At 36.5% G+C, this 18,548-nt stretch overlaps 1 long non-coding RNA gene across 1 annotated transcript in view; it reads left to right on the top strand.

Annotated features, from left to right (window-relative positions):
* Positions 1-17,798, top strand: part of LOC125923220 (uncharacterized) — a 56,053-nt gene extending 38,255 nt beyond the window's left edge. Inside the window, exons 2-3 of the long non-coding RNA XR_007457958.1 lie at positions 8,843-8,946; positions 17,659-17,798. This is a non-coding gene — a long non-coding RNA (uncharacterized LOC125923220). The remainder of the gene's footprint in view (positions 1-8,842; positions 8,947-17,658) is intronic.
* The last annotated feature ends 750 nt before the right edge of the window (positions 17,799-18,548 follow it).

Here is an 18,548-nt window from a genome sequence, read left to right as displayed (position 1 = left end):
TTAATGTCCACACATTCTCAGCCATGAGATATGATGTGACTGTATTTTACAAGTGGCTTCTTTTTTACTGATCCTGTGAAAAGTCACACTCTGCAGACACAGCATTGACTGTATCTGTACTTAATCTTCAAGAATTGTCCTGGTACTTAAAAAAAATTTTTTTAAGGAAATGCTTCCTTTTCTTTCATCAAGGAGTCTTTATCTGTGGTAATCACTTTTCTCTCCTCCTCCTCCCTCTTCCTCTTCCTCTTCCTCTCCTTCTTCTCCTTCTCCTTCTTCCCCTCCTCCTGCTCCTCCTTCTTGTCCTCCTCCTTCTTTTAAGGTGGAAAGAAAATTCCCAGGCTTGTTTGGCACAGGGCTGCTTCTGGAAGCCTAACACACAGCCAGAGTAGCTTTTTCTTCCTTGTTTGGGGGAGGGGGTATCAGTGAGGCTTTAGGTCACCGGAACTCAGAAACTGGATGCTAATTTAGCCAGTAGAGGGAGATAGTGCTATCTCACAGCTTTGCATAGCACAACCAAAGGACATACACAAATTTCTGTATGACATTGATTCTTAATATACTACAGAAAGTAACTCTTTAGACATCATTTTTACTATAAAATAAAGAAGTAAATGAAATCATCCTTGCCTTTTGAGGACACCAATAAGTCAGGAGAAGATTGTTGGTTTTCAAAGTAGCTTTGGAAGAGTGAATCATTTTTGAAAGACAAATAATCTTTATACTTATGTTCATTAGACTACCATAGTTTAAAAATAAATTTTGAAACAAACTTGTATCTATACAAGGCCAAAAGTGTGCGTGGGGGGTGGGGAGCATTCATTTGGGGCTTAGCTCAGAGGAGAACTCAGATTTGAATACTTGTTACGTGTTTGGAATTTAAATGGTCTTGCCATGTTAATGCATGACTTAGATTTCTCCTCATCAGCCAATGCACTTGCACTGGGGAAAAAAGGCAATGAAAGCATTTTGGTGCCCTAGTTTTTTCATTTATCAGCATTTGTAATTAGAGTTAAGTGCTTCCAAAATAAGGTCTCAATCTATGAAAGGCCTTGCATTTATACGATGCTTTTAACTTTTCAAAGTATTTTTATATGTACCATCTCATTTTAAAGTAGATTTGACACAGCTCCAATCTATCAAGGAAGTGACCCTTTAAACCCAAGAACACTCTGGAATTTTTTTTTTTTTTTTTTTTTTTTTTTTTTGCTATACTTATCTTAGCCACCATTGTAAAACTTAATCAACGTAATGGTGATACTAAACCTTGCATAATCAATATCAAAATTATCTGAGAAGATTTCCAAAGAGCCATTAAATTATTTTTTAACATCCAGAAAGCTTTTACATTTTTATTTCAGTTAATTAAAGCTATCTGTTGTTTGTGTTAAGAGTAATGCTGTCAAGAATTTTATCATGGCCGCCAGTGTTGAGAATTCCACAGAAATAACACGTTTTGTGAGTGTATCCAGGCTTGTCCCTAAAAGTAGAGGAGGCTTGAGATGTCATTCTTAAAAGATATTTTTTAAAATATAATAAGTCATATTAAATAAATTAATAAATGGGCTCTCTCTGTGGTGTCTGAAAACAGTTGATACTCAAAACACTGTTTCTGATGGTCTCATTCGCAGTAGCTGGGAAACTGGGTGTGGCTATCCTGGTTCTTGTCCATCCTCTGGAGTAACAAGGGTATGTTGTGAAAGGCCAGCAGAGATATTAACTCTGTCAAAGTTGTTGATTCAATTCTGAATAACCATTCGAATGCGCGTGAATGAGCGAGCATGCATTCAGCAAGGAAACTTGAGGATACTGGATGCAGTCAGTAAACATCAATTGCTTCAGCTGGGCTAAAATTTCCTGGGGGAAATATTTTTTCCCCCCAACTTGAGCCAAGTTTGAGATAAAAAGCATTATTATCATCTCCTGAAACTAAATTAGCGGGAATCTGGGCTGTTTCCCTGATCATTCATTCCAAAAGCTGTCATTTAATTCCTGACTGGCTTCTTTTCCTAAGTTTGTCACCCTTATAAATTACATACAAACAAACCTTGTTTGTGAGGCTTTGTGTAGTTAACATGCAGACAAATTCATGTTCCTTTTTTTTTTCTAATTTAAGAAAGAAAACAAGGGCAATTTGAGTTAGTTGGAAATTAGTTTAGTTTTGAGTTAGTGACCTTTGCCACATTGCATCTTTATCACAGTGTAAAAGAGGAAATTATTCTAACAGCCATTGCTTTTTACATTTTACCTCTATTCGGACATTCTTTATTCGTTAAGCTTAAGAAAATAACAGATTGTGGAAAAGTGGAGTATCTCATGTAAGGAAATACTCATCTCAGAAAAATGTAATTATTTTCTATTTACACCTTATTGTTAATTGTGCTTTCGTGTCAAGATTGGAGTATTTTAGGTTGGCAAATTATATTTATTTTATTATTATTTTAATTGTTAAAGTCAGCTATAATCATATCCTGCGTGTCTCTGTAAGTATCTCCCTCACAGGGCTTTTATAAGGATTTAACAGAACACATAAAAATCATCAAGTTGCATACAGAAGTTATTAATTACCATTACTATGATTATTTTATTAAACATATTCAAGGCATCTTTGGGGTTCACTACAAACTGAGAGATAGACACAAAGTAGAAAAATACTCTGCTGTACAAATTACACAGGTATACTCTTTGAAATTAGCAAACTGTTTGCTACTCTTTTATGTGAATAAAGGTTATAAACTTTAAGATAATTATATGCAGATACTTTTGAGATATTACATTGCCTTTTTCACATATTTAAGTTTCCAAATCCCTATAAATCTGAAGTAGGTATTTATGCTCTACTGAGCCAAGAAAATTGAGGCAGATAGGGAGAAAATTAGTTGTTTATTTCAAAAACAGGTTAGTCTCAGAACAGCAGTAAACATAAAATCTCCCAGTTTCAGGTCTCTGTTTCCTTCCATAGCTTATTCAGTATACAGTCCCTAGTCGTAGAGCCTCACAATGTTAATTATTATAAGATTGATTCCTTATATTCTGTTAAGTATTTACAAGGTGATGTTTTAAATGGGAAGTCAGATGCCTGAATTCATACATTTATTTTGCCTCTGATTCCCTCAAAAGTATTAACTGAGCATTTGCTATAAGCCCAGGCACTATACAAGGTACAGAGAACAAAACAGACAAAAACATCTACTGTCCTGGAGCTTACGTTCTGAAATTAGAAGGACAACAAACAGCATTAAGTAAAATGCGTAATATGCTACAAGGTTCTGAGGAGAAAAATAAAACAGGAAAGGAGGATTAGGGGTGCGAAAGTGAAGGAGAAGATGCAGTTTTGTACAGGGTGGCCCAGCAAGGCATTGCCAGGATGGGGCCATTTGAGGCAACATAAAGGTGAGGGGTGAGCCTTGGGGAGAGCTGGAGGAAGAAAGTGCTAGACTGAGGAATCACAAGTGCCCGGAGGTGCGAGCATGCAGGCCGTGTTTAGAGCCAGGTGGCCCATGTACAAGTAGGAGCTGAACTCAAGAAATAGCAGACCCAACCCACGTGCTTTTACTCCAAATGAGGTGGGAAGTTATTGCGGGGTGAAGAGCAGAAAAATACCCTGCTCCCATGAGTTTTAACACCATCATTGGCCGAGATGTGAGTAGATTTAGGGAAAGCAGAGCAGAAACAGTAACAACAGTTACAGGTGATGGAAGATGGGGACTTCCAGTGGCGCAGGAGGGGTCAGCAGAGGACGTGAGAAGTAACTGGAGACTGAATCTATTTTGAAAATCTAAACTCATGGCAGAGAACCCTGGCTGTCCTCCTATATCTATTCTCTCCTTCCTGGGCATAAGAATGCCCAGCTAGAACCTAGATTTCCAAGCTTGCTGCGCAGTGTCCATAGGACTAGTTTCTCGCCAATGGGATGTTTCTTGTTTGTTTTATTTTTTTTAAGTGTTTATTTATTTTTGAGAGAGAGAGAGAGAGAGAGCACATACATGCGTGAGCGGGGGAGGACCGGACGGAGGCAGGTGGTGGGACAGGGAATCTGAATCAGGATCTGTGCTGACAGCAGAGAGCCTGATGTGGGGCTCAAGCTCATGAACGGTGAGATCACGACCTGAGCCGACGTCTGATTCTTAACTGACTGAGCCACCCAGACGCCCCACTCACCAATGGATGTTAAGTGGAAATGCTATGTCAGCTCCTAGCCATCTTCCTAAAGATGGCTGCCTTGCATTAGCTTCTCCTTTTTCCTTCATTCCTTCTGGAAATGAAGCACCTCAGAAGGTGCTTAGAATGGCAATGACTGGAGCACCTTAGGCTGTGTTGAGGAAGACATATCTGCCACTGCCTGGGAGACCTTGGCTACTTTATTGAACTCTTATCCAACAAAGAACTAACTTTGGGGGTCTTAAGCCTCTATTTTGTGGTCTCCTTATTAGAACAGCTCAGCCTCTGCCCCAGTAGGAGTTCATAGGATTTGTGGATGGATCAGCCGTGAATGTGGGAGAATGAAAAGAGTCAACAATAACCATGAAGACTTAGGTGAATGTGGGAGAATGAAAAGAATCAGCAATAACCACGAAGATTTAGACTTAGCTCAGGTAGAAAGAGATTGCCATTTACTGAGATGTAGGTAACTATGGGAAGGAAGAACAGTTTGGGCAAGAAGATCAAAAATATAATTTGGCCACATGGTACATTGAAGACATCTGTTAAGCATGCCTTTTAAAAATAATTTTTCACTAGACTAACTCATGCATTTTAAAAAACTAAACTCTCTAAGTGCACTAAGTACTGTACAAAACTAAAAAGAGATATTCTTTTTTTCTCAAGGGGTTCACGGTTTAATGGAAGTCATTTAATGGGCAGAGTGTCAGATTAAAATTACTCCCCACAATAGGAATTTCTAGAGAGAAACTCATTCAAGTTTTAATGGCAGTGGTTTTATTACTTAACCCACTTCATATGAATCATTCTGCTAGAATGCCTTTATGATTGTAGTGATCTTAAAGTATAAATATTTGTCAAACATATGCAAATGGCATCCTGCATCTCTCTTTTTTTGTGTACAAGCTGATTTTAAATGACCAGATGATCTTACTTTTGTATAACTGAATTTAAAGGGTTTTTTTTTTTTAGTAAAATTTTGAATAGTTTTGGTCTAATCCAAAGAAGTGATATTGCTGTTTGTTACACTTCCCATCTTTGTCTTCTCTATAACTGGCCCCACCCAATTAATAACAAAGTCAAGGCTGGATATCAAGAGGCAACACAGGGGCAGCTAAGGAAAATGTTTTTGAGGGCTTTAGAATCACCTCCTTTTACGTCTATCGATTGTGTTTCAGGTACATGCTTTGCATTCTTCCACTGAATAAAGTTCTCTCAAAGTCCAAGACCACCACTGAGGCTGCTCCTTTAGCCTGTGGACCTTGTTTTGACGTGAGACGTGACCACTGTTCAGTAAATACTTGTTGGTTGAATAATTAGTAAGTCCGTAAATAATTTTCCTGAGCTGGCCATCATTTTGTGGAAAAATTTCCCATGATGGATTAAAGCAAATAAATACATACAGAAACACATAAATACATAAATACCTTAATAAACACAAAGTCAGCGCATACATAAAGTAGCCTAATTTTTCCTGTGTACACAATACTTAGATTAAAGCGTAACGGCTAAAATAAAATTAGATGAGCCTAAGATTATTGTTCACTGGGTTATTAATGTCATGACTGCCGGGGTGACGATCAGAAACTGAAAACTATACTGTCTATTACAGCAACTCTCCGTGTACCATTTGAACTATTTTAATGCTCCAACTTTCTACTGACATCTTTTTTGCTAGAGAGCTTTTACAAAATGTGGTACCCATTCCATCTTGGGCACTGCTTCCCTGAGCCTTGACCCAGAGGCATTTTTCATTGTGTCATGGGCTGGAAATAGAGTTGTTTTGGATCAGAAATCTGCATGGTCTGGAAGCATGGTATGATGAAACTCGTGTCCTTTTAGCCAGGAAGAATTGAATAGCCTCAGTGCAATGGCAATGGAAAGAACACAGTGCCAGAATTTCACTCTGTTCTTCCCTTCCCCCATCCGTATGCTTCATGGGATTTTTGTTGTTGATGTTGTTGTTTTTAACCCAAGAAGGAGATACATTTATTATTTCCCACAGGGAGCTCTTAAAGTCTCTCTATCTTACTCCAAATCCAGCTGGCTGAACTCAGTGGTGCCGTCACAAATATTTCCTATCCTTTCATACCTATTTGTCTAATGACCCTAGTATGATATATTGTCATGTTCCATGAATTGGTATTGGGCTTTGGCCATATGCATGTAGTAATGAAAAAATACTTTCTACTTACACTTTCCTGGAAACTTTGCTTTCTTGCTTTATTAATACTTATAAAAGTTTACTCAGTTTAGCAGAAATATGATATTCTAAGCAATTTAAAAAAATTGAGTAAATTTTGCACTTTGACAAGTATTGTAATGGAAGAAAATAAACTTCATGCTTGTGAAGAGTAGTTTTCTAACGTCTTCCAAAATGTGTATATATATAAATGTGTATATCTATATATATATACATTTTAACTATAAGAACAATTTTCACAATGACCTTATTGTAGTGTATTCAAAATAAAAGCATGAACGAATAACTAAAGAGCCCAGTAAAAAATGGAAGCATATATCAATATTTGTATGAAATTATAAAACGTTGTCTGAGTGAATGAAGAGACTGGAGATGGGTGGGACTGCACGGAGATGTTTTGAATTTGGCAAATAGAAGTTAATTTGAAAGAGTCTGTTCCTTGTGAATGAGCCCCAGTTAGAAAATAATTAGGAGGGCTAAAGATAGCGTTACATAAAATTCCATAATTTTCCTATACCTGGATAGTATGGATTAATGTTTCTAAACACGATTGTGCTTCAAGATTATTAGGATAAAATTTTTTTTAATATGCATTCCAGTTTCTACCCCTACACCTTGCCCCAAGAAATTCAGTAGGTCAAAGAAAGTACTTACCTAGATCTTCCTAAGTGCTTCTCATATATGGCTGGGGTTGGAAATACTGAACTGGGGATATTTTACAGAACTTGTGTCTTTTTGTTGTTTCCCCAGCACTTTTTCTTTTCTTTTAACATTTTACAATAGGCCTTACATAGTAATTGCTTTCTTATATTTTATCTCCCCACTGTTTATATGTTCTCTGTGAATAGAGCTGGACATTTCTAATTATATCGTCCCATAGAGTACCTAGTATAATTTTTAGTAAACAGTAGGTACCTAAAAAACAAGTTGAATTGAATTCCTACCCATCCTACATTTTGGTGCGGCTTGGTATTTCCTGTTCACTTATCACTTGACCCCAATCCTTGAATTCAGAACAATATTCAGTTGTTTTTCCAAGACATCAAACCAGAATAAAGTTGAGTGTATAGGGAGTTGTTTTCCAGACCTCTCCTTAGAGAATTGCTACAGAAGAAACAATAAAGCCTCATTTGGAGGTGCTTTAATATCATGGTAATTGATCTGTTTTGTTTTCTGAATAAAAATAATTAGGCTGGGGAAATCTCAGTATACTTATGGAAACAGAATACTGGAAAATGAGGGTCTTAGAAAGCGCAGGACGTGTGGTCATTAAGCTCCAAGCATGTTTAGGTGAGTTCATCTCCCATCAGATACACACATGCAGAGTCTAAGCCTAAAAGAGTGTTTTTTTTTAATATAACAAACACAACATTAACAACAACAAACAAAAACAAAAATTGTTTTTTGTTAATTTTTTGTTTTTGTTTGTTGTTGTTAAACAACAACAAAAAAATCATTTCTGTTTTATAACACATTCTGTGGCCAAAAGTGTTCTAATAAATTTTTATTATCTGTACCACTCTCATCTAAAAGTAATAAAGTAATATTAGAATACCAAAATTATTGACAAAGTATGTTTACTTTGGAGACCACTGAAGTATAATTCTTTCCATTTTTGTGAGTTATTTTTTACATCTCTTATTTGTAAAAACAAGGGAAATTACATAGAAAAATATTTCATTTTCAACATGTTAACTACATTACCCATTACATGTTTAAAGGGTCTTCATAGTAAATAAAGCCAAATTTTACTAACATCTTTGGGGGAAATGTAAAATGTAGTGGAATTACAGCTTTAAATTTGTTTGCATAATTGTGCACCTCTGGTAAAATAAAAAAAATTATATTTAAAAAAATTAAGAATGCAAATCAAAAGTATTTTCAAGATATAAATACCTGAAATTGTATTGCCATATTACCATGGTCTGCCTTAATTTTACAAAACATCAAGGTAGACTAACCATGAGAATGATTCAAGTAAACATCGCCGTATATATTGTTTTATTTTAAAACGTAATAGAAAACTTAAGGGAGTGGGAGGAAAGTGGTAATTTTAAACATGCTTACCCCAGCTCAAGTCTGGTTTAGGAAATGTAGCATTTCTTTGATTTTTAATTATTCTTGTATTACTTGTGAATGTGACCACATGACTATAGTTTATGCTATTATGTTGTCAGGCTTCTGATAATGGGAAGGAATGTTTGTTTAGACTGTGTAGCTCTTCACTTTAATTCACTCTGGCTCCAGTGTGACATGTTAAAACTGCTATCAATGGAAAATCCAAATTTCCCAGAAAGACTTAAAACAACAGCAACCCCTGTGAACCAAAATTATCTCCTATTGAGGCTAATTACCTTAGTACACTTAGGAAAGTACTGCCATAGGAAATCTGTTGCCTGGGAGTCTCTCCCCTTCTGCAAAGTGCTTTTAGTTGATACGAGGTTGTATATTTGCTGATTACTCTATTGTATCTTTTAGTACTGGTATAGGTGTGACGAGCAACAAAAGGCTGCAGTGACATATTGTGCCATAAACAAACGTACGATGTAAACCTGTTCTTAGAGAATTGAGCACATTAGGAGGTGAGTTTTAAATGAAAAAAGAATTGGAAAGCTTAAAATATTAGGGGACAAAATAGAACTTGCTAAATAAGAAATTGGCTAATCCTGAAGAATTTACATATAGCAAATAGCTTACATAAGATTTGATCAGTAGGTTGTGTTTGCTTATGTGTTCCCATTGTTGTGAACATACTCTTACCATTACCTTTAAAAAGGCCGTTCTACAGGCATGATTTCATGTACAAGATGATGGTTACCCTACTTGTCACTTACAAAAACAACCATAAAATGAAACGTGCAGGCTCAAAATTAACAAGGTACTTCTTGATAATTTTGTAAAAGTCTATTGCTTACTTTAAGTAAGAGTAAAATTGAGTGTGATTGAAATCAACATTAAGTGGATGTTTAAACCAATTATTTCTGGATTGTAGACAGACACATATTGTACTCTTCATTCACCACTATACATTTACTTCCAATAATTGTTGCAAACTGGGCAAACAGGATCTGCCCGATATGTCTATTCGTGGCCCAGATATGGTACCTAATGCCTCAATATAGGGCATTTTTGTTTATTTGTTAGGGTTTTACCTGTCAATTTTGCTGTCTACTTGATGATTATAATTATTAAATAAATAATTTTCTATAATTATCAATGGGATTGTAAACACATGGGCAAACATGAGAACTGAACTTGAGTGGCCATACTCAGATATAACATGGTCATATACACAATCCAATATATACATATGTTAATTTTTTAGCTTATCATTAAAACAGAAACACAAAATGTACGTTTTCTTTCAGAGAACTCAGTGATGCCACTTTGAGGGAAAACATCTAATGTAGGTGCTCAATGAATGGTGGCTGTCAAAAGTCTTTGGTTTACAATACTTCACTTGAAATTTTTATGACATGGTTTTTTTATTACTTCTATTCTAATGATATACATCGACTTCGAATCTGCTTTTGGCATTGAGTTTATACGATCAAAATAAAAACTAAAATAAGTATCTGTTATGGTAAAAGGAAACAGTTGTGACAATGCTTTGCAAGGATTTGAAACACTAAATTAGAATGTTTTAAATGAATTAATGAAGATAATATATCTATAGCAGATGCTATGGGTAGAAATGTAAAATACTAGTAACCAGACAGAAAAGCAGAAGTAATCACTCTCCATCAAAAGTAGAGTCAGCTTGTGAAAGTCCTAAACTGTCCACCATACCTCTCGCATAATCTTTCCTTGCACATGAAAAAGTAGAAGCCATAGAAATTCTATTGTAAAGCCTGTCTCTGTCTAAGTGTAAGCTATGTCCAAAGTCATGGTAGCCTCATTCCTCCTCTTTATGATCTACAACCAGTCACTGGTGTTTGGGAACCCTGTCTCAATCTGCCGATTTCTTTTAGAATAATACTTGCCAAACTCCTCCCCCAAGGCCTTTATGAGAGGAAGTGTGAGTCGTAAGACCCCGAGTTTCTTCTGCTCATATGTCTTGACGGTGTAGAATGAATATGTTCAAAAGTTATATACATGTGTGTCTCATTTCTTTACATCCTTGAATGAAGGATTAGCTTCTTAAGAACAACTCCCTACATTTATTGGTGCATGAAAAGTGCCTCAAAACTTAACAGTTTAAAACAAAACGTGTATAATTTTATACAGTTGCTTGTGGGGTCAGAATTCCAAGGACAGATAAACTAGGTGTCTGGCTCATGTCCTGTGCCTGGTTTCTCATGAGGCTGCGGTCAAGGTGTCAGCTAGGGTTGCAACATCCGAAAGCTTGACTGGGGCTGGAGCCTCTGTTTCCAAGGATGCTTACACATGCCTGAAAAGTGAATACTGGTTGTTGGTGGAGACCTCAGTTCCTCTCCATGTGTGCTTCTCCATAGAGCTATTGAAGTACCCTTGCCATGTGGTTGGCTTCCAGAATGATCAATTCGAGAGAGAGGAAAGTGGAGGCTTCCATGTCCATTTTGCCAAATTAGAAGTTACACTGTGATATTCATAATGTTTTATTGGTTACACAAGTCAGCTCTATTTAAAGTAGAAGGGACTGTTTTTGAGAGTGCTGCTATAAACACTGGGGTACAAGTGGCCCTATGCATCAGTACTCCTGTATCCCTTGGGTAAATTCCTAGCAGTGCTATTGATGAATGGTAAAGAAATTGTGGTTTATATACACAATGGAGTACTACGTGGCAATGAGAAAGAATGAAATATGGCCTTTTGTAGCAACATGGATGGAACTGGGGAGTGTTATGCTAAGTGAAATAAGCCATACAGAGAAAGACAGATACCATAGGGTTTCACTCTTATGTGGATCCTGAGAAACTTAACAGAAACCCATGGGGGAGGGGAAGGAAAAAAAAAAAAGAGGTTAGAGTGGGAGAGAGCCAAAGCATAAGAAACTCTTAAAAACTGAGAACAAACTGAGGGTTGATGGTGGGTGGGAGGGAGGGGGGTGTGGGTGATGGGTATTGAGGAGGGCACCTTTTGGGATGAGCACTGGGTGTTGTATGGAAACAAATTTGACAATACATTTCATATATTGAAAAAAAAATAATAAAGTAGAAGGGACTGAACAACTCTGCATACTATCAGCTAAGAAACACTGAGGACCATCATGGAGGTTGGTTACCACACTCCCCTCGTGTGGCAAATTCTTTCTTCCATGGAGCCTCCCAAATCTAGACTTAGGGTAAAAGTATTGAGGCCTAGATGTGGCCCCTGATTCAAGTCACACTCCTCAATTCTGCTATTCTACTAAGTTACCTAGTATTTTGGTACTGAATCTTACATGTGTTTCTTAAATAGTTCATCTCAGAAGGGTGAGCATATGAGTTCAATTTCACAATGAGCTTCCAACCACCCTTAAGGCATATGTTGATTTTGTCTCCGTCCATTCAATTTGTATTCCCAGTGCCATTCTTCTTACATCAGACCCCTGTTATCTCTTTGGGTGACTGTGGAAATAGCTCCTTAAATGATTTCCCTTCCTCTGATGCTTGATGTCATTGGTCTATTCTGCATACAAACACTGTCCAATAAACCTTTCTATAATGATGCATTGTCCATATGTGGCTGAGCACTTGAAATGTAACTACTTAATTAACTCAAATTAATTTTGTTTAATTTTAATTAATTTAATTTTAAATTCAAATAGCCTCATGTGCTTGTCACTACCATATTGGAGAATACAGTTTGTTCTTTCTTAAACATAGATCTGATTATGCCATATTCTTGCTTAAAATACTTCTGTGACTTTTCATTGCCTATGAGGTACAAATCCAAACTCATTAGCATGGCATTTAGGGTACTTACCAATCGCCTCCAAAGGTCACAGTCATCTCTTATCGTAGCCATATCTGAATACTCATAATTCCTTGAATTTGTCATGTATTTTCATGCCTCCACTTCTTTGCTGATGCTCTTCCATAGTCTGGAATGTCTGTTCTCTAGCTTTTTTTCTAAAACTACTACCTGTGTTTTAAAACCACCCCAAATTTCACCTCCTTCTCTCAGTTTTCCCTGATGCTCTAAATGCCACACGCTCCCAAGTTAAAATGTTTGCTTTTCCATGCTTTAGTATCGTGTTTATATTTTCCTATTATCTCTTTAATATTACACTTGTCATACGCTGAGTTGCATTAGAATTGTGCAAAGCTTACCTGTGTGTAGCTCACACACAGGCCTACCTACACTGAGGCTTATTCACAGTTGATTTCCTCGGTGTCTACCACCTCGAAGATTCTGACCAAATCAGATATTCAGGTCAAATTTTATTTATCATTTCAGCCTTGCTACATAAAACATTCCCAGGCACCACAATCATTTTGCACATTAAATGCCTCCAGTTTCTGGCTCCTGGAAATCATCTCTTGGACATGTAACTGGGTTACACTCTCAGGATGGCTTCCCTCTCCCCAGACTCAGTTCCATGGCATGGGTTTGGGGGGTAGAAGCGGGGGTACCTTTGTGGTCAGCTTGAACATGGGAACAAAATAACAGCATCTGCGTTTTAAAAGACTCCACTCTTGAGTCAGTGCCTTCATTCTTCCATCACAGCAAGCATCTTCCCTAGCTTTTGCTGCTTGTGGAAGCAAGCTGCATGAGCATTTCAAGCTCATTATATGTGGGCTATCTTTTGCTTCTTGTTTTACTTAGGAATTAAACCCGTGGTCAGAACGCAAAATAGTGCATTTACTCAATATTTTAAGTAAATTTTGTTCAATATTGATTACCTGAAATGCTCATGCTGCAACAAATGTTTATTTATAAAAGCTTAAATGTTTTATTTTCTCAATATGCCAACTATTGAAAAAAATCAAAATTATTACATATATGCATTTTCTTCCATATACTGCTTAAAGCAATTGTAGACTACAACACATGTAAAGAACCTAGAACTGTCCCAACTTCTGTATGCCCAGCCAGAGTTCCTTATGCCTTAGTGATCATCCAAAAAGAGACAGTCCATTTTATTTCCATTTTGTTTGGGCCCATGGCCCCCTTGATTGACTATTCACTGACTTACAAACCTTCATCACAGACATACTCCGTCATTATCACAATAGCACACTTGAAAACATAGGTTACTGTCTGAAACTTTTTTAGAACAATTCTCTTATTGGATGGCTGTCGTGGTTAACTTCCTGGACAAATATGTTCAAAATAAGGTTTATGAGAGTACAGCTCAGTGTGAAACCATTTCACATGGAGTAATAGTTCCATTATGAGACCAGTTTTTCCTACTCTGATTTTAGAAACAGTCTTCTGTACTGCTTATCTCTTTCCTCTCACATTTTACCACAGGCAGGGAGGCTGGGTGTTACCTTCAACACACTGCCTGAAAATCCGCTTAGACAGATTTACACATTCATTAGGTATATTTTCTATTGTTCAAATTACCACAGGTAATAGTGTTGCCAAACTTCCTCCCACTACATACAAAACTAGGTTCACTTTTCCCAACTTTGAGTCATGTTTCTTTTACTTTTTCATACACCTTCACAATAGCCTGCTTGAAGTCCTAACCCTCTCCTTGATGCCTTTCTAGCTTCTTCCGGCCACCCCACCAGATCATAAAGTCAATTTTGTTGTAGGCTGTTGTTAAAGTATTATCCTACTGTATTTTTCAATCTGAACAGCCACACGTAGAAGCTTTGAGATGTTAATGAATACTTGATTACAGAATAACTTAAAGCATAATTTGTTTAAATGTGATTAGTACCTTTTTTATTAACTCTGAAAGTTAGTATTTGTCTCCTTCTTTTCTGATGACTTAAAGAGATGGATGTATTTCATTTCTTCCCACCTTGCCTTAATACTGGAAAACATGTTTATATTTGGCTTTTATGTTTTGAAGCATTTCTTGGAGTTAAATTTTAGTTCTTATTTCTTTTGCTTCTTTCTTCTTCTTTTTTTTTTCCTTTGTAACAATCATTTATTCAGAAGTGAAGAAGTACACATGTTGTATTTATTTATTTATTTATTTTTTCAAAGTTTTTTTTTTTTTTTTTTTAATTTATTTTTGGGACAGAGAGAGACAGAGCATGAACGGGGGATGGGCAGAGAGAGAGGGAGACACAGAATCGGAAACAGGCTCCAGGCTCCGAGCCATCAGCCCAGAGCCTGACGCGGGGCTCGAACTCACGGACCGCGAGATCGTGACCTGGCTGAAGTCGGACGCTTAACCGACTGCGCCACCCAGGCGCCCCACATGTTGTATTTAAAAGACAGAAATAAAAAGCTGTCCAACTGGGGTGCCTGGGAGGCTCAGTTGGTTAAGTGTCCGACTTCAGTTCAGGTCATGATCTCACAGTTCATGAGTTCAAGCCCAACAACTAGCTCTCTGCTCTCAGCACAGAGCCTGCTTCGTATCCGATGTCCTCTCCCCTCTCTCTCTGCCCCTCTCACCCCTCTCAAAAATAAGTAAACATAAAAAAAAGAAATGGTTCAACTTAGGGATAAATTTGAAGATTAAAATTTTCATTCAAAAGAACAAGGACACTAGAAGAGATACTGTGTCTGATCATTTCATTACATTATCTTTAAATTTTTGTGTATTATGCAGAAAAAATCTTACAGAATTTCGTTCTGAACAATATCAGTTCTTCAACAGATAAATAATTCATATAATTTGTTTTGTTTTGTTCTGTGTCCACTCAGATAATTTTAAAAGCGATCAGAAATCCCCCCCGCACACACCTAATATATATTGCCTAATGATGATGATCAAAAGATTTCTACAACTCAGAAGATTTTATGCTTGTTTTTTTTTTTTTCATCTTTTCTGTATTTGCATTTATTTATTTGGTATGGTGATTTCTTTTCAATTTTTTTTAAATTCTGGCTAATTGTACAGTACAATATTGGCTTTAAGAGTAGAATTCAGTGATTTATCATTTACATACACCATCCAGTGCTCATCATAACAAGTGTCCTCCTTAATATCCATCCCCCATCTAGCTCATCCCCACCCATAGCCCTCCATCAACCCTCAGTTTGTTCTCTTGTCATAAAGAGTCTCTTACAGTTTGTTTCTGTCTCTCTTTTTCCCCCCTCCCATATGTTCATGTGTTTTGTTTCTTAAATTCCACATAGGAGTGACATCATATGGTATTTGTCTTTCTCTGACTGACTTATTTCACACACTCTAGCTCCATGCATGCCATTGCAAATTCTTTTGCCTCTTTCTTGATTAAGAACCATATAAAAGAGAAAGTGTTGATTTGCCTTCTTAGCATTGTCCTAAATAAATATTCCCCTCATTCTTATTGTCGATGAAAATAAAGAAGAAATAAGAACAAACGGTTAGATACCTTATTAATGCCCTTAAATATTTATGAATGCTCCATGAAGTGTTTATTAAAATTATAGTTGATTTCTCCAAAGAGCACTACTCCTTGTCTTATTTTCCATGTTGAGAGAATATAATTCCTCTTCCCAATTATCAGGGATATGATAAAAGAACAAAATGAAGTCTTTTCACTTTATGTAAACTGATAGTCTAAAAGACATTTCTGGAAAAAACTTAAACTAACAGACTTAGTAATTTCTTATGCTTCTAAGAAGGGAGAAACTTTTAAGCAAGTTTTTTAAAATGAGAGTTTCAAGGGGCACCTGGGTGGGTCCATTGGTTGAGCGTCTGACTTCGGCTCAGGTCATGATCTCATGGTTCATGAGTTTGAGCCCCACATTGGGCTTTGTGCTGACAGCTCAAAGCCTGGAGCTTGCCTCAGATTCTGTGTCTCCTTCTCTTTCTATCCTTCCCTTACTTGCATTCTGTCTCTCTCTCTCTCTAAAAAATAAAAAACGTTAATTTTTAAAAAAAAATTAGTTTCAAAATGGTTTGATGTCACCAAGTAAACTAAACAAATTCCAATTTTACATATCTCATGCTGCATATCAAAGGAGAAAATAGCTCTTACATAGTATCAATAGAGAGGGCACAAATTTTAATCTTTTAATCAGTTTTAGTGAGAAAAGAATGAACACTCATGGATGTCAGTGCCATGGAATTTTGAATATACTTTTATTTTATGTTTTGGTATCATATATTAAAGGGTAGCCCCTCCTTCAATGCCCCTATGACAGTCAAGACTTTTCTCGTTATTTGTATTTCATCAGAATTCCTTACTCATGAAGTATTTCTATAATAATAATAATTGGAAACAAAATATCACCTGCAATTTGATGTTGATTGGTTGGTTCTAGGTTGACTTCAAACACTTCTATTTACTCCTGTCCTGATTATCTATTACTGCATAACAACCACACTCACACTTGGGCATTTAAAACAGTTTTATTTTGTTCACAATTTTATGTGTAGCTCATCTCTGCTCCTTGTGGGACTTGGACAGCTCAACAGGGCTGAAGAATCCACTTCCAAACTACTTCTATGGCTAGTCAACTTGTTCTGGCTGATGGTTGAAGGCTCAGTTTGGGCTATTGTCTAGGACCTTGGTTCCTCTCCATGTTGGCCACTCCTAGAGTAGCCAGCTTCCTTGGGCAAGTGTTCCTAGAGTTCTGGGCAGAAGCTGTAAGTCCTTTATGAACTATAGTTGCAAAAGTCCCATCTGTACTGCGTTCCACTGTTCAAGCAAGTCTCACTAAGCTCAGACCAAATCAGGGGCAGGGGAAGTAAAATCCAGTTCTCAATGAGAGCTGTATACAAAAATGTGCAACCATCTTTAATCTATGACAACTGCAGAAAATGAAAAAAAGATGGATGAGGACCAGAAAAATAAAAATGTTTTACTAAATTGGAAGATAAATCTTCCTTAATCACCTCTTTAATACTCATCTTTTTATTCGTCACTTCTACTATTTTCCCCCTATGTCCTGGTAATAACTACATGTCTACATTATGTTAGTCTTCCTGCCTCTATTATCTTTCCTGCTAATACATCCCAAATGTTAATGTTGGATTACTCTTTCCAAAACACTGCATTCCTCTGGTTTTTTAGTGCCCCCCACCAAAACTTATGAGACTGAAATCACCTACCTAGGTCTAGAATATAGAAATTATCATAAAAGTATCTAACATCCTCCAAATCTGATCAAAACTTGATTTTCTTTTTATACCTGTTTCCTATTATCTTCCTAGACTTGTTTATTATTCAAGCTTATTCAACTTACTAATTCTTATTCAACTGACTAAAGTCTTCTTAGTCTGGTCATTGTGTCTTTTCTCATTCCACTAACTGAAATGTTCTTATTCCTTCCAGGTTAAATTCTTCCTGGAACATGAAGACTCTCCTAAACAGTAGAGAACTACTCATTCTCTTTTCTAAAACTTCAATACACCATCCTCTCAACTGCATTCAACATTGAATTGTCATAAATAAACATCATTCATGGAAGCATACATTTTCTATTTAGCAAATTGAAAAGTCTTTAATAACTGATACTACTTTTTTTTTGCATTCTACATTTAGAACAGTTTTGGTGCATGAGAGAGACTTAATAATCACTTGTTGCATTGAATTGAATGTGTAGTTTTTCTTGCTACTTCTTTTATACCCAGCTCTATTACCTCTACAGTAGTACCTTTCCTGTAGACGTGATAGCGATAGAAATATTTCAGAGTGTTTCTAATTTAGAAATTTAAATCCCCAGTTATAACAGTTAAAATCAATTTGTGTCTTGGGGTGCTTGGGTGGCTCAGTCAGTTAAGCATCTAGCTCTTGATTTTGGCTCAGGTCATGATCTCAGGGTCTTGAGATTGAGTCCCACATTGGGTTCCATGCTGACATGGAGACTGCTTAAGAATCTCTTTCTCTACCTCTACTCTCCCCTAAATTAATAAACAAATAAATAAATAAAATCTGAAAAAAATCAAAAATTCAAAATCAAAAAATCAGTTTATGTTTCATTGAAAATAAATGTTACAATCCAATAATAAAACTTAGGCACAGATACCACCTGAACAGAATAATGCAGTATGATAAAATATTTTTATGACTAAATAAACATGTTTACAAAGTTTATGCCCTACTTTAAGTGCACTCAAAGATAACAGGAATTTATATTTTCCATTTTTACATTATTATTAAATTTTAAAAAATGACTCACAGTCGACCTTTACACAGATGTCCGGTGGTCTCATTAACTTGGT

Source organism: Panthera uncia, chromosome B1, assembly GCF_023721935.1.
Source record: "Panthera uncia isolate 11264 chromosome B1, Puncia_PCG_1.0, whole genome shotgun sequence".
Lineage (NCBI taxonomy): Eukaryota > Metazoa > Chordata > Mammalia > Carnivora > Felidae > Panthera > Panthera uncia.
This window is presented reverse-complemented; position numbering and strand designations above follow the sequence as displayed.